Source organism: Diospyros lotus, chromosome 6 (assembly GCF_014633365.1).
Source record: "Diospyros lotus cultivar Yz01 chromosome 6, ASM1463336v1, whole genome shotgun sequence".
NCBI lineage: Eukaryota > Viridiplantae > Streptophyta > Magnoliopsida > Ericales > Ebenaceae > Diospyros > Diospyros lotus.
In genome coordinates, this window is record NC_068343.1 from 24,393,759 (window position 1) to 24,409,976 (window position 16,218).

General features: G+C 38.6%; 1 protein-coding gene across 1 annotated transcript in view; it reads right to left on the minus strand.

The window, feature by feature from the left end:
• Nucleotides 1-16,218, minus strand: part of LOC127803305 (carbamoyl-phosphate synthase small chain, chloroplastic) — a 34,830-nt gene that overhangs the window by 5,462 nt on the left and 13,150 nt on the right. The window lies entirely within an intron of this gene.

A 16,218-nucleotide genomic window follows, 5' to 3' on the forward strand; every position in this document is an offset into this window, starting at 1 on the left:
AACCAAAGGCAGTAGTCTCTCAACTTCTAAACCATGATTATAATAACTTGCAATTCAGAGTAGAGATAAGTGAAGGCTGCCAATTCTATTTCAAGTTGCAAACTATTATTGTCAACGAGAGAAGGAGGAGCCGAGAGCTTAGAGACTAAGAAGATAAGGATGCATACTACTATATCTAAGTTATTATTTTATTTATTTATCTGTTTGAAAATTAGTTGTAATCTAGTCCTAGTTCTTAGGAATGTAATCTAATCCTAAAACTTAGGAGAATTCTTAGGAATTTGTATAGGCTTAGGAGATTGTATTGTATCTATAAGTATGTGTACATCTCGATATGAATTCCCTGGAAGAATTATTCTGATTTTTACTACATGGTATCAGAGCCACTCGATTCCGACCTGATATACCAGCAACCCTAGTGCTTTTATTGCACAGCTTCTTACTCCATTCATCAAAACCTTCATTGTTCTTCTGTTTTCCGGAGATCATGTCAGAGTCTTCCAATGTCACTCCCCCTACCACCACAACTGAAGAGATAAATCCAATTGATCAATCCCCTATAGCTAGTGAATTGCCTAGTGTTCACTAGTCCTATCGGTTAGACAGTAGGAATTACCTTCAACGGACTCAACTGATCAAAACACTCCTCAAAGGACGTCAGAAAGGCAACCACTTAATTGGGATACCTCTGAAGGAAGCAGATCTAGCCTTCACAGCCTGGGATGTGGAAGATTCCTGCATCATGTCCTAGTTATGGAGTACAATGCAGCCAGATATTAGTAAGAATTTTATGTTCCTAAGCACAACAAGGGAGATATGGGAGACTGTCCAGCAAACCTATTCCAAAGTCAAGGATGCTTCGATGATCTCTGAGGTTAAAACAAAGATCAATTCCACCAAGCAAGGCCAGTTGACAGTCATGGAATATTACAATCAGATGAAAGAATTATGGTTAACGCTTGATCACTATCAAGCTATCAAAATGGTGTGCCAAGAGGATGCTGCTACTCTCAATCAAATTGTTGAAAGACACCGAATAATTGAGTTTCTAGCCGACCTAAACCCAAAATTTGATCAAGTGAGGATACAAGTTCTTGGTAAGGACAAACTCCCTAATTTAAATGAAGTGTTTGCTATCATTAAGAGTGAGGAAAATCGAACATGCGCCATGCTTACAGAGCATAACACCGAAGGGTCAGCACTACTAATTCGCAAACAAGGAGAGGGAATCAAGTCTGAAAAACTCGGAGTTCAAAACCCTAGAAAACCTAGATTTCATAATCATGGCCCCCTAACCATGAAGGGCAATGGCGCACTTTTTGTAAAAAGCCACGGCAAACTAGTAAAATATGCTTTAAACCATAGTTCTGAAAGGCGCGAGGCGCAGCGAGGCGCAAAGGGTCCTGGAGCCTGAGGCGCGAGGCGCACGAGGCGAGGCGCGCCTTTGCGAAGCGAGGCGCACCTTTTAGAAAAAAAACTAAAAATCTTGTAAAATCATAAAAAACTATCAAATTATCAATAATAACACATGCATATCATTAATGTTTCATTATCTTCAAATTCTAAACTAACAACATCAAAGTTAATTCATTCATCATACAATTTCTAAACTAGAAACATCATCAAAGTTCAAACTTAAAGTCTCAAACTCAAACAAGTACCAACCATCGTGCAAAGTTCTAAACAAACATATAAACACTACAAGTCCACAATCAATAAAGAAGTTTTAATCATCATCATCATCATACCCTTCACCAAATTGAAAATCATCATCTTACGGTGCCATATTTTGCTCATCCCTGATTCCCTGTTATTTTTCTTCTTTTGCATGTACTCTCCAATCTCTTGTTTTGTTGATGGAGGACATTTTGGAATAGCTTTAGTATTCTCCACAATCAATAAACACTACAAGTCCACAATCAAGAAAATGCTTTCATTTTGAAAAATGCTATTTTTCTAGGTCTGGAAGATTAGCGCATTTTTTCTAAGTCTGGAAGATTAGGGCATTATAAGGAGACATATAAGAAAATGTTTTCATTTTGAAAAACTAACTCCTGGTATTTTGATAGTTAATATTCATTGTTGTTAAAATGATTTTTAATGAATTTTTCAAGAAATAGTAGGTATGTATTTTGGGGGTGGTAAAATCGCTAAATCCTGAATTTGTACTAAAATCAAAATTCTATTTTCTTATTGTTATGGATTTTGATTTTTTAGATATTTTTATTGAATCCAAATGGGGGGTACTTTCTTATTTACATTTATGTATTAAAGTAAATGGAAGGTAAAATATAAATAAAAGAAAATGTGGACATTTACTTAAACTAAAGAAATGTAAATAAGTAGTGATGTATACATGCTGAAACTGAGAAGAGGGGATGCTGGAGAGGAGAGAAAAAAGTGATGCAGGCAGGATGCAGGCGCAATTTTCATAAGGCGCGCCTAGGCGCGCCTCAGCGCCTCACCTTGCAAGGCGCGCGCCTTGCAGAAACCGCCTTGCAGAAACCGCCTCGCCTCAGCCCAGGCGAGGCGCCAAACTGGCGCCTTAAGGCGCCTTGCGCCTAGGCGCGCCTTTAATAACTATGCTTTAAACTACATGGGAAAGAAGTAGTCTTGAGCAGGATTGGAGGTTTCAAAAATATGAAGCACCAAAGCTACTTATCCAATAAAGATCCAGAAGAAGAGGCTGATAAAGGGGACTCAATAGAGGCTGATCTTACCCAGTTAAACTAGGCAAACTAAAGGCCGTCCTTCGGACATTCCAAGATGGGCATCCTGCTCCCAAGTACAACAAGGTAACACTCTGTCCTATGAGACTTTCACAGCTTCTAAAACTGATAAGAACAGCATATGGATCCTTGATTCAAGAGGCATGGATCATATGACCCCTAATCTCCACTATTTTGAAACCTATGACATCCTTGAACCCACTAAACAAATCACCATTGCAAACGGAACCTCTGTCCCTATTTCTGGAAAAGGCAGAGTGTTTCTAAACCCTTGGCTGCCACTTAACCAGGTTCTCCATGTCCCAAGTTTAACTACAAGTTTGATATCTATTCATAAACTAACCAAAGACTTGAATTGTTTGGCTATTTTCTCACCTCACATGTATAAGTTTCAGGACAAGGACACGAGGAAGATGATTAGTGTGGCTAAGGTTCACAATGGGCTCTATATCTTGGAAGGGAAGAGTAATTATTCTACAAGGAGACAACACAAAATAGCCTACTCCTCCTAGTCAACTTCTAATCTTTTTGCTTTTTGGTTGCACCACTTTAGATTGGGTCATCCTCCATTTGGTTTGTTTCTTTCTGCTTTTTGGTTGCACCACTTTAGATTAGGTCATCCTACATTTGGTTTGTTAAAACAAATGTTTCCAGATTTGTTCAACTCTTTAGATCCTAGTAATTTTAAGTGTGATGAATGTATTATTACTAAACATTATCGAGTCTCTTATCCTATCAGCAATAAATTTTCTTCTAAACCATTTAATTTGATTCACTCTGATGTTTGGGGGCCATCCAAAATACCTAGCTGTTATGGGGTAAAGTGATTCATATCGTTTCATTGATAATTGTACTCGTATGTGTTGGGTATTCATTCTAAAGGATAAGGCTACCATTGGGTCCATGTTACCCTCATTTTGTAAAATGATTCACACCCAATTCAGTACCTCTATCAAAAAGTTTAGAACTGATAATGCAAGGGATTATTTCAACAATCACTTGCAAAATTACTTTCAACAAGAGGGCATTATCCATGAGTCATCTTGCATTGATACGCCTCAACAGAATGGGGTGGCTAAAAGGAAGATGAAGCATCTTCTCAATGTCACCCGAACTATCCTACATCATCATCACATGCCAAAACAATTTTAGGGTGAACTAGTGTTAACAGCCACCTATGTTATCAACAGGGTGCCATCTAGGATTCTTAATGGTCAAAGTCCTTTCCAAAATCTAGCATCATTTTACCCTGATCTCAATCTCCATACACCATTACCTCTAAAAGTGTTCGGGTGTGTTTGTTTTGTCCATATACTCAAAATACATAGAGACAAATTGGATCATTGGGCTCTTAAATGTGTTTTTCTTGGATATTCTCCTACCCAAAAGGGGTATAAATGCTATCACCCTGTAACCGTAAGTTCTTTGTCTCAAAGGATGTAACTTTCATTGAATCCCAACCATTCTTTGATCCTATTCCAGCCAGGCAAGACATCATTGGACAAGCTGATATAGACTAGGAATACCTTAGTCCTATTCTTGAAATAGTACCATCAGGTTCTGGTCAAGCCCATCAGAATACTAATTCTAGTCTCTCTCCTCACCCAATGCATGCCTCCCTGATGCCATACGTTTCTCTCACTGAGCAGGAAGACTCTAAGCTCATCTCCCCTATTAGATACAAGGGCTCTCCCTATGTTTACAATCATCCACACTTAACATTAGCCCCAAATCCTAGTTTGGAAATAACACACTATGAGGACTCTCCCAACACTTCTAACCCATCTCAAACCCGACCTAAGCCTACAGATTTGGACTTACCAATTGCTATCCGAAAAAGGGTTAGAACTTGTACCAAACACCCATTGGCCAATTACTTATCTTATCATCGTCTATCACCTATCCATAAAAGCTTCCTGACTTCATTGGATGCAATTGCTATTCCTAAATCAATAGATGATGCAATAAAAGATCTCAACTGGAAAGAAGCCATGTTTGAAGAGATGAGAGCCCTAGAAAAGAATCATACATGGGAGTTGGTACCCAAACCAAAAGGGATAAAACTGGTAGGCTGCAGGTGGATTTTTAATGTAAATACAAAGCTGATGGGACACTTGACAGGTATAAGCCACAGCTTGCTACAAAGGGTTATACACAATCCAATGGCATAGATTATCTAAAAACATTCACACTTGTAGCCAAAATGACTACTATTAGAGTTCTCCTAGCATTGGCAGCTACTTATGGATGGAAATTGAAACAACTTGATGTCAAAAATGCTTTCTTACATGGAGATTTAGAGGATGATGTCTTCATGGAAATACCTCCAAAATTTCAACATGAAGGAACAGGGAATAACCAAGAGTGTAAACTTAAGAAGGCCCTATATGGGCTCAAGCAATCTCCACGTACATGGTTTGGCATATTCTTAAAGGCCATGTCATCTATGGGATACCACCAAAATCGAGGGGATCACACCCTATTCATCAAATACAAAGGAGAAAAGGTAACCGATCTACTTGTATATGTTGATGATATTGTGGTAACAGGGAATGACTTAAATGAACAAGGCTGCCTAAAGCAAAACTTAGCTCAGGAATTTGAAATAAAAGATCTTAGACCCCTGAGGTACTTCTTAGGCATCGAACTAGCCCACTCAAAAGAAGGCATCTTCATGTCCCAACAGAAATATGTCCTAGATCTACTCGTTGAAACTAGGTTACTAGGAAGAAAAGGGGCGGGGATACCGATTGATCCCAACACAAAATTGCAAGCAAATACTGGTGAAAATGAGGTTGACAAAGGGAGATTCTAGTGCTTAGTAGGAAGACTAATATACCTTTCTCATATTAGGCCTGACATATTCTTTGTTGTCAGCCTAGTAAGTCAGTTTATGCATAACCCTACTGAAGAACACATTAATGCAGTGAGGAAAATCCTGAGTCATCTCAAAGCTACACTAGAAAAAGGAATCTTATTCACTTTAGGGGCAAACTTGAAGATCCAAGGCTATATAGACGCGGATTATGGCAATTCTTTTGTGGACAGAAGATCCACAACTAGGTATTGAGTATTCCTTGGGGGGGGGGGGGGGTGGATTTAGTATCTTGGAGAAATAAGAAGCAAGTGGTGGTAGCTAGATCAAGTGCAGAGGCTGAATTTCGAGCCATGGTCTTAGGTGTGTGTAAGCTTTTGTGGCTATAAATTGTCTTAAAAGATTTGAAGATCCCAGTGAAAAAACTTATTGAGCTTTTGAGAGACAACCAATCAGCTATCAGTATAGCTCATAACCCTCCTGTGCAACATGACAAGACAAAGTATATTGAAATTAGCTAACATTTCCTGAAAGAAAAATTGGATTTTGGACTTCTACAAATTTCCTATATTCCATCCAATCATCAACTAGCAGATATCCTCACCAAAGGGCTGCCTAGTACTCAATTTGAAGCTCTAGCAAGCAAGATGCAGATGATTGACATCCACTCCCCAGCTTGAGGGGGAGTGTTAACGAGAGAAGGAGGAGCCGAGAGCTAAGAGAATAAGAAGATAAGGATGCATACTACTATATCTAAGTTATTATTTTATTTATTTATCTGTTTGAAAATTAGTTATTGTAATCTAGTTCTAGTTCTTAGGAATGTAATCTAATCCTAAAACTTAGGAGAATTCTTAGGAGTTTGTATAGGCTTAGGAGATTGTATTGTATCTATAAGTACATGTACATCTCGATATGAATTCTGTGGAAGAATTATTCTGATTTTTACTACAATTATCAAATTCAGGCACTTATTCATCCATAACTGGCACAATCTACATTGTTGTCATAATGACTTGAACAACTTCCTATTTAAAAGGTTAGCAAAAAGTTGAGAGCTAGTTGCTGAAAGTTTACATGAAAGTCTCTTGCTTATGCTCTAGTCCCTCAATAGAAGCATATAAAAGAGTTCTGGTTGAGCTGGTGTTGGGTATTGAGAAGTAGATCACACAAAACACCCGTTTTACCTTTAGCGATATTTGCACAAGGTGGAAACCCAAATACTAAAAACTGATGTTTTCTCACTGAATGCATGGAGCTCATGGAAACAAACAATGGACCCTATCTAGACTAAAGATCAATATCTTTCTTTTATTTAAGCCAAGTGAAACCTAGGGTACAGTAAACCTCTAACATCATTTACTAAAGAATTGGCACCCATTTGAGAAGGAGACGGATGCTGAACAGACCAAAACTCATATTCATGCATGGTATGACTTATATTGACCAGGAAAGTTATGAAAAATACTGATAAATTGTCCCATATTTTTCCCAACCAAATCTGAATTATGAAATCTTTGAAGACAAATAATCAGCATTATTTTTCCAACTACAATGCACACAACAAGCAAGCACATGCTAACATAATGTGTATGTTCATTTACATGCACTTTAAACCAGATCAGTCATCAATAAGCATGGCTGCATGTGCAACTTCCTCTGCTTGAGTAGTGTACAAAATAAGGGTGAGCAACATAGTGTTCCCAAGATAGTGAAGGACGAAAACCTTATATCGCCCGATGGCACTAAAAAGCACTTGCTTGACCAAAGCAAGGTGCTAAATTTAAAAAAATAATAATAATAAAACATATATTTAATATGAAAAAGATAATCAGACAATATATATAACATTAACACACAAAATATAAGTTACATAACAAATGTTCAATATTTATATAAAAATAAACAATGTTAAAAGCTAATAAAAAAGCAAACAAACATACAATATATTATAAATATTCACACAAAATATATAAGTTACATAATTTATATAAAGTTTTATAATATATATAATATTCATGTACAAACAATATTATATATGAAGTTACAAGATACACGGTTACAGGCTTACAGTTTTAGCCAATATATATAATTCTTTTATTAACTGAATATTGACTAAAAGTTTAAAATAAAATATATATATATATATATAGAGCAAAACAGTTACTGCCAAGCAACAATTAGTAGACTCTGAAAAGTTAAAACACTGAGAAAAAGTGCAACAGTGACTAAAAAGCAACATCAACAGCATACAACACAAGGAGGAGCCAGGTGCATCTGCTTTTCTTTGTTTTTTCATCTTACTGTTCCTATTACACTGTGAGACCTTTCACATTCCTTCTGCATACAACCCTTCACTTTCCCTCAATTTTTCTTCTGATTTTGATTCATTACAACCTAGGCAAGTGTTTGCAACGCTTGATGCCTCAGCACTCGCCTAGGCAAGGCAGGCACTCACTTTGACTACACTGAGCGTTCCATATTGATAGTTCATATTAACTGCAATTTGATAATACAATTTCCAAAGAAGCAAATGGAAAGAAAATAATATTCTTTCTATTGTTAGCACAAATAATAAGCTAATTGTTATGCTGAGAAGTGGAATAAAATAGATGAAATGTGAGAGAGAAATTATCTTTCTATTGCTTGCTCTTTGATATATTGTCAGATCTTAGAGATTTGACAAGAACTTTCAAGAATTCTGTAGGGAATTCTAGAGAAGAGGGGAAAGAATTGATAGAAGAACAGAGAGAGAGAGAGAAATGAGAGAGAGAAGAGATAGAATGAGGGAGAAATTCATAATGAATTTGAATTCAATGTCTTGATGCCTCAAGCAGATGGGATCGAGTACTTATATACTGGATCCCGCATCCTTCATTCCACCAAAATTGAAATCACAATTTACATATAAGCCCACTCTAGAATCAACTAATAACTTCTGTGACTACTTGCACATGTAGACTTGCCACTTGCACGTAGGCCCCCTCTAAGTACTTAGAATGTGACAAATTCCCACCTGCTTGAAAATTTTCTTGTCCTCAAGAAATGTTGAGTAGGCTGGCTCCTTGAGGAAATTGCCTCAGTAAATCAGGCAAGTACTCCCAAGTACTATTGTCTTGATGAAGATTGGACCATTTCACCAATACTTGCATGATAGGGGCTCCATGTTGGTATATGACTCTCTGGTCTAATACAGCACTAGGCTCTGCAGTGACATCCACCTCATTAGAGAATTGTGGTAACCTAGAGTTCACTAGCTATGCTCCCACTAATTTCTTGAGTAAAGAGACGCGGAAAACAAGGTGAATTCGTGATTCTTCGAGCAACTGCAATTTATACGCCACATTTCTAATCTTAGCCAATATTGGTAATGGCCTGTAATACCTGGAACTTAGCTTGGTCACCTATCCTTGAGCAATGGCTTTAAGATGGGCTGGTATGAGCTTCAGGTCCACTTTCTCCCTTACATTGAACTCCTTTTCGCTTCTCCTTCGATATGCAAATTGCTTCATGAGGTTTTGAGCCATTGCCAACTTGTCCTTTTCACACACTGATTCACTCTCTTAGTCTGGCCATCCGTTTGAGGATGGTAAGCCGTAGACATCTTGAGTTTTACCCCCAATGACCTCATCAACTCCTGCCAAAACAAGCTGGTGAATATTTTGTCCCTATCGGATATTATTGAATTGGGAACCCCATGCAATTTCACCACCTGGTCCAAGAAATTTATTACCACTTCCTGAGCAGTATAGGGCTGTGTGAGGCCTAAAAAATGTACAAACTTAGTGAACCGATCCACCACCACCACAATGCAGTCCTTCACTTCAGACTTAGGCAACCCTTCTATAAAGTCCATTCTTACACTCCCCATGCCTATGCAGGTATTGGCAAAGGCTGTAACAAGCCCAATTGAGCCACTGTCTCATATTTACATCTTTGCACGTGTCACAAGACATCACAAATTCTGTCACATACCTCTTGAGTTGGGGCCAATAGAAAAGTTGTTTCACCTTGTAGTACGTATTTTGGATTCCCCAAAGGGGATTCATGGAGTGAGTATAGTATCTTCTTCATGAGTGCCTCACAGTTCCCAATTATCAATCTTCCATTGTATCTGATCACCCCTTGGTTAAGTGTACACCCAAGCTTCCCATTGGGATCCAATATCAATTGCTCCAATAATTCTTTAATCTTCTCATCTCCTTCATAGCTGGCCACTACCTCCTAATAAGTGATACCAATCAGGAGTTATGACTGTAATGGTAGCTAATAATCCCTCCTCATGGCACATGGATAATGCATCAATTGCTACATTCTCTTTCCCTTTTTTTATACTGTATAATGTAATCTAAGCCCATCAGTTTAGCCATTCATTTCCTTTGGAGGTGGGTATGGAGTTTTTGTTGTAGCAAAAACTTTAGGCTCTCATGATCTGTCATAATTATGAACTGACTCCCCTCCAAGTAGTGTCTCCACTTCTCTACTGCCATCAAAACAACCAATAATTTCTTTTCATAAATACTCAACCCCAAATATCCAAGGGACAAAGCTTGGTTGATATATGCCAAGGACCTCCCTTCTTGCATCAGCACTACTCCCACCCCAGCGCTGCATGCATTGGTCTCCAATATAAAGGGTTTAGCAAAGTCTGGTAATCCCATCATTAGGGCCCTACTCAGGCCTCTTGGGTTGTACAAAAGCCTTTTCTGCTTCTGGACCCCACTTAAACCCCTCATTCTTTAATAATTTTATTAGAGGTCAACTTATGATTCCATAATGCATCACAAACCTCCTGTAGTACCTAGTCAACCCCAAAAACCCTCTGAAGGCCTTAATGTTAGTAGGCCTCAGCCATGCCATCATTGCTGCCACCTTTCTTGGGTTGGTACTCACCCTTGCACCAAAAATTACATGCCCAAGATATTCCACTTACCTTTGACCGAAAGCACATTTGGACCTCTTAATGTACAATTGGTTAGACCTATGAATCTCAAATGTAGTCCTTAGGTGGTCTAGATGCTATTTAAAAGTTTATATACCAAGATGTCGTCAAAGAAAACCAAAATAAATTGGCATAGGAAGGGTCCAAAGAGTTGGTTCAGGTTCTGAAAGCTGTTTTGGGGATGTCATCAGATTTCATACAAATTTGATGATACCCTGAACATAGGTCCAACTTAGAAAAGATTGTGGCATTTTTCAATTCATCTAGCAAATCTTCAATGATAGGTATAAGGAACTTGTCCTTAATAGTCAAGGCGTTGAGTTGACAATAATCAACACAAAAACGCCATGATCTGTCCTTCTTCTTGACAAGTAGGACAGGGGATGCATAAGGGTTTTGGCTGGGTTTGATTAAGGATTTGTGCAACATCTCCTTAACCATATTTTGAATCTCTGTTTTCTAGTTGGGAGGGTATCTATAGGATCTAACATTGATAGGTTCTAAGTTTGGTTTGAGGTTAATGGAGTGATCCAAGGATTTCTTAGGGGGTAGGGAATTAGGCTCTACAAAGAGATCCTCAAATTTAGCCAAAAGCATATTAAGCCAGTGTAAGTGATGTACCACCAATTTATTTTGATCTGGGGTGTTGATGGCTAGTTGTAACTCCACTTCTTGCTCCATACCTTCCTCTTATGAAGCTTCTTTCCCGCAATCATCTTACAAGTCCCTGTCTCCTTGTTACCCGTAAGAGTAAATTTCTTACCCCCCTCCTCAAAAGTTACTTCCATCCTATTGAAATCAAAGCTTATGAGACTCAGTTTCTTCATCCAATCCACACCTAGCACCACATCATAACCCCCAGCTTAAGCAACCTTAAGTCGGCCTCAAATAATTCTCCTTGCATCTCCCAGCAAAACCCTACACAAGCTGATTTACTCAGCACGTTATTACCATTGGCAACAGTGACTGTCAATGGATGGGTCCCCGTGAGTCTACAATGAAGCTTCATAGCCGTATTCTCATCCAAGAAACTATGGGTACTCCCACTATCAATTAAGATCATAAGGCTACACTCCTATACCTTACCCTCAACTTTTATAATCTTATTATTGGTTAGCCCCTTAAGGGCATGTAATGAGATCTCCCCATTGTCCTCTCCTTCCAATTCCACCGGTTCCTTCGTTTCCTCCTCTTCTACCATAATTCCATCCTCCCCTTTGAGCAAGAGCAGTTGCCTCTTGCATTGGTGTCCCGAGAAATACTAATCACCACATTTGAAGCACAATCTTGCCTGCCTCCTTTGTTCGGTCATTCTTCCATTTTGCATGGCTATGGAGTTAAGAGGGGCAGGGATCACCACCCCTTTTAGTCCTTGGTTCACACTAACCAATTCCTTGCCATACCCCTTACCTACTTGTGTTATATTTCCAGTGGCAACCCCCTCATCTGCTGCCTCAGTTTCTTCATTATGACTACCATTATCTCCTACAGCCTAGCACTCTCGGCTGCTTGTTCCACCGTTTCCAAGTGTAACATCTTCACCATAGGTCTAAGCTCCTCACGAAGCTAGAAACAAAGTATGTTTCAGAGAGGTGGGGGTTGAGATTGAGCATGAGGGACTTCAATTCTTCAAATTGAGCCTGGTATGATTGCACTCCTCCTTCTTGCTTAAGTTTGTTGAACTCTTCTACCACATCTGTTGTTGGAAAATCGGATCCCTCAATCTATGGAATTGATTATTAATCACAGTTATGCCATAATCTATGCGATTGATTATAATTAATCTTAATTATTGGAATTGATTGATTGATTGATGTAAATTAGCAATTAGTGTAATTAGGATTCCTTTTTTTCCTTAGTTATAGGGATTTGATTGATTTATTTCTCCTATATATTATAACCATTCTTTGTGAAGTTGAAGAGAAATATATACTATGTTTTCAATTTTCTTCTACAAGATATCAAAGCCATCTTCTTAGGGTATTTTTCCAGCCTTCACTGCCTTCCTTTCCAACTCCCTTCGTCTCTCCGACCTTCATTGCCAACTATTTTGCCTTCATCATTTGGCATATTTCTTGTTAGCCTTAATTGTTGCTATCGCGTTCCCTGGTTCTGCCATCGTTGCAGTTCCACGATGTACATCCCTCAATTGCAAGCCTTTATTGCTAGCACTCCTTCATCCTCGTGCGTTACTCATATTCGCCATCACCTCTATCCACCCTAGCCTTGGTTGTTGCGTACATCCTTGTCTCTCTCATGTCTGGTTCCAGTGTCCCTCGTCAATCGTTCATCTCCAGCATTGCTCTTGTTAGTCGTCGTTGCCCTAGAACGAGAAGCTTCTCAGGCCGTTGTTTGGTCTTCCTTGTTTTGTTGTTCACCTTGACATCTCCAACGAGCATCCAACAGCTGCTGCCAATAGCCATCCAGCTCCCTGCACCGTTGCAAGCCAAGGGGAACAGCATCGTTTGCTATTGCTGCTTCATTACAAGTTTGTCAGCAACCTTTCTAATGCTACTCTCAGAGACAGTTGCAGGGCCTCCTCTGCACTGACGAAATTGGCAAGAACTATCTCTAACCCTAGTAGCATTTTTGTCAAGAGCTAGGTCAATGAACTGATTAACCTTGCTAGCATCACGAGGAAGTGTTATAGGTGGGGAGCCTTCTCAGATCTAGAAAAACTACTCATAGCAAGTGAGTTTGAGAGTTTTTGGATAGATTTTTTCCGCAAAACTAGTCACTGGCAAACTGGTTATTGATGGTGAAGACAGGTATGTACCTTAATTCTGAGTCCTTTAATGTCTCATATACAACTAGAAATAATCTTTGGAACTTAGATTCTGGAGCCACCGATCACATTACACCTAACCTAAAATTCTTTGAGACCTTTGAACCAATATCTAGCTCTAGAAAAATTACAGTTGCCAATGGCCAAGCTATCCCTATAGTTGGACAAGGAAATGTATGTTTGAACTCATCTCTACCTACCCAACAAGTACTTTATGTGCCTAGCCTCTCCACCAATCTACTTTCAATTCACAAGCTTGCCCAAAGCCTTAATTGATGTGTAATTTTCTCACCTCATGATTGTGTGTTTCAAGACCTAGCCACAGGAAAAATGATTGGTGCTGCTAAGGTACATAATGGGTTGTACTATCTACAAGGGAGCAATGAGCCACCTGCAAGAGAGCATCCTAGCTTAAGTCACTCCTCTTCTCTGCATACTTCCACTCGGTCTAATATCTGGCTTCAGCATTTTAGGTTAGGTCGTCCTCCTTTCCTTTTGTTAAAATCTATGTTTCCAGACTTGTTTAAAGGGGTAGATATCAATATGTTTCATTGTGATGTGTGTGAATTGTCCAAACACTATCGAGTACCTTATGCTAACGGCAATAAACTTTCCTTGTCTCCTTTTTCTTTAGTGCATGTGTGGGGGCCTTCTAGAGTCTTTAATCATTCTAGGGCCAAATGGTTTATATCCATTATAGATGACTACACTAGGATGACATGGGTTTACTTACTCAAAGACAAAACAACCATCAGCGCATTCTACCCTTGTTTTATAGAATGATTCTAACTCAATTTGGGGTTTCTATTAAAAGGATTAGGACTAATGATGCAAGGGACTATTTTAACCATCATCTCAATCATTTTTTCCAACAAAAGAGGATTGTTCATGAATCCTATTGTGTGGAAACTCTCCAACAAAATAGGGTTGCTAAAAGAAATATGAGGCATCTCCTAAATGTTGCTAGGGCTCTTTTGCATCTTCATTCAGTTCCCAAAACCTTTTGGGATGAAGCAGTACTGATCGCAACTTATTTAATCAATAGGGTTCCCTCAAGAGTGTTAAATCTGTTAAGAGTTATGCCCCACAAGCCAATTATATTTTATGTAAATTGATCATACTTTATATTGGGATTCTTTATCTTCAATCAATTGTTATTGCAAGGCACTATGTTTTTTTTTTTATTTGTCATTGATGGTTGTTATTATTTATTGCAATCCATACTTAACAAAGTCCATAAATCAAATAGGCTCATGGAATATGGCCGTGCATACAGATGACGATCATGAAACATATTCCTTATAAACCTTGATCTTAAATGTTCCTAATCATAGAGTTATTAGGAATGGACAATAATAACTCGAATAGACAAGCACGTGTGATGCATGCTCAATCAAGAGAATATTCTGTTTCATGGACATTGGTGTGAGGACACTAGTGCATATATGTGGACACTTATTATAAGAATAAGTACACTGAACTGACCCACTACAGAATTCCTAATGGTTATTGTTTAATGTCAAATTGGAATTCGTGTGTTGCAATTGTGCATATTGATTCTTAGACTTGAGACATCATAGTAGTCTTATATTTGACTGGTTAGGCCTTGGTGCTTTTTTGGATTCTAATGGAGTCGTTTACAAACTGTCACTGGGTGTGGCCTTGTTACATATGAAAGCTTATGAGTGTCGATACAGGATTCATCACTTATCGTCATGATGAGAGGATGTCCTATGTATTCCGATGGTTTCGTGACTGAGGAAATTCTTGGCCAAGGTGAGGTAGAAATCAAAAGATGTTTTGATTTCACCTATCAAGTCATGAATCTGGAGTGGATACATAGTTATTGAATGCTTAAGGTTTCGTCATAAAACCATACCCTAAATTCAGTCAGGACATAGATTGATGAAAAGATTTTACTGCATGATAATTGTAATTGAAAAGGTCCGTGTTTTCATCATTGGCTAGGTATTCATGGCATGTTGCTAGACATTAACCATGATATGTAGAGATTTTAGAATTAATTTGATTAATTCTAAAACTATTAATTAAAGAGTTTAATTAAAAAGCCCATGAGATGTGTTTAATTAATCCAATAAGTTGGGCCCTAATATAACCCAATAATTGGCCCTACATCTAGTCTAATGGTGGACATAAGGGGTCACACACTTAAATCGATCCCATTCCACAATTAAAAATGAGAGAACCGGCCCAATGAGATTAAGGGTCAGGCCTAAAGTGTTTAGGGTTTTCTATGGCGTTATTAAGGTTTTTGAACTCAATTTATATGTCGCTTAAGAAGCTGAAAACGAGAAGAAGTAATTTCGGATTCTCTCAAAGCCGTCTAGGGTTGCTAGAACGACCAAAGATGAAGTGGAAGGATCGATCGTGTGGACTGACTTGGAGGAGATCGCGCTTGCGTCTCTGCGGATCGAAATCGGACAGAATCGAAGCCTACACGGTCACGGTTTCTAACAAAATCAACTCTCCCCATTTCAGTGTCTCTCTACTCATTTTCCAAAAATTGGTCTGCATACTCCTCTCCCTCTTAAGATATTTGGTTGTGTGGCTTTTGTCCATGTATCTAAACATCATAGGGATAAATTTGATGCCCGAGCCCTTAAGTGTGTATTTCTTGGCTATTCTCTTACTCAAAAGGGGTACGAGTGCTATCATCCTCATACCCAAAAGGTCCTTGTATCTAAGGATGTAACATTTGGTGAAAATTAGTCTTTTTTTCAAGGTTCCTACTTCTGGTCCTCAGGGGGAGAGTGTTTCTATTGATCATGGTCTTCCTATCTTAGAAGAGTCTCAACCCTATCAACTTTAATCTTCTTTGGATCCTAACTCTTCTGATTCTCCTATTTATTCTAATCCTCAGCCAGCAGATTCCGAAGACTTGGAATCCTCGTCTGACTCTCCAATTCTTGTTCAACCTAGGATATCT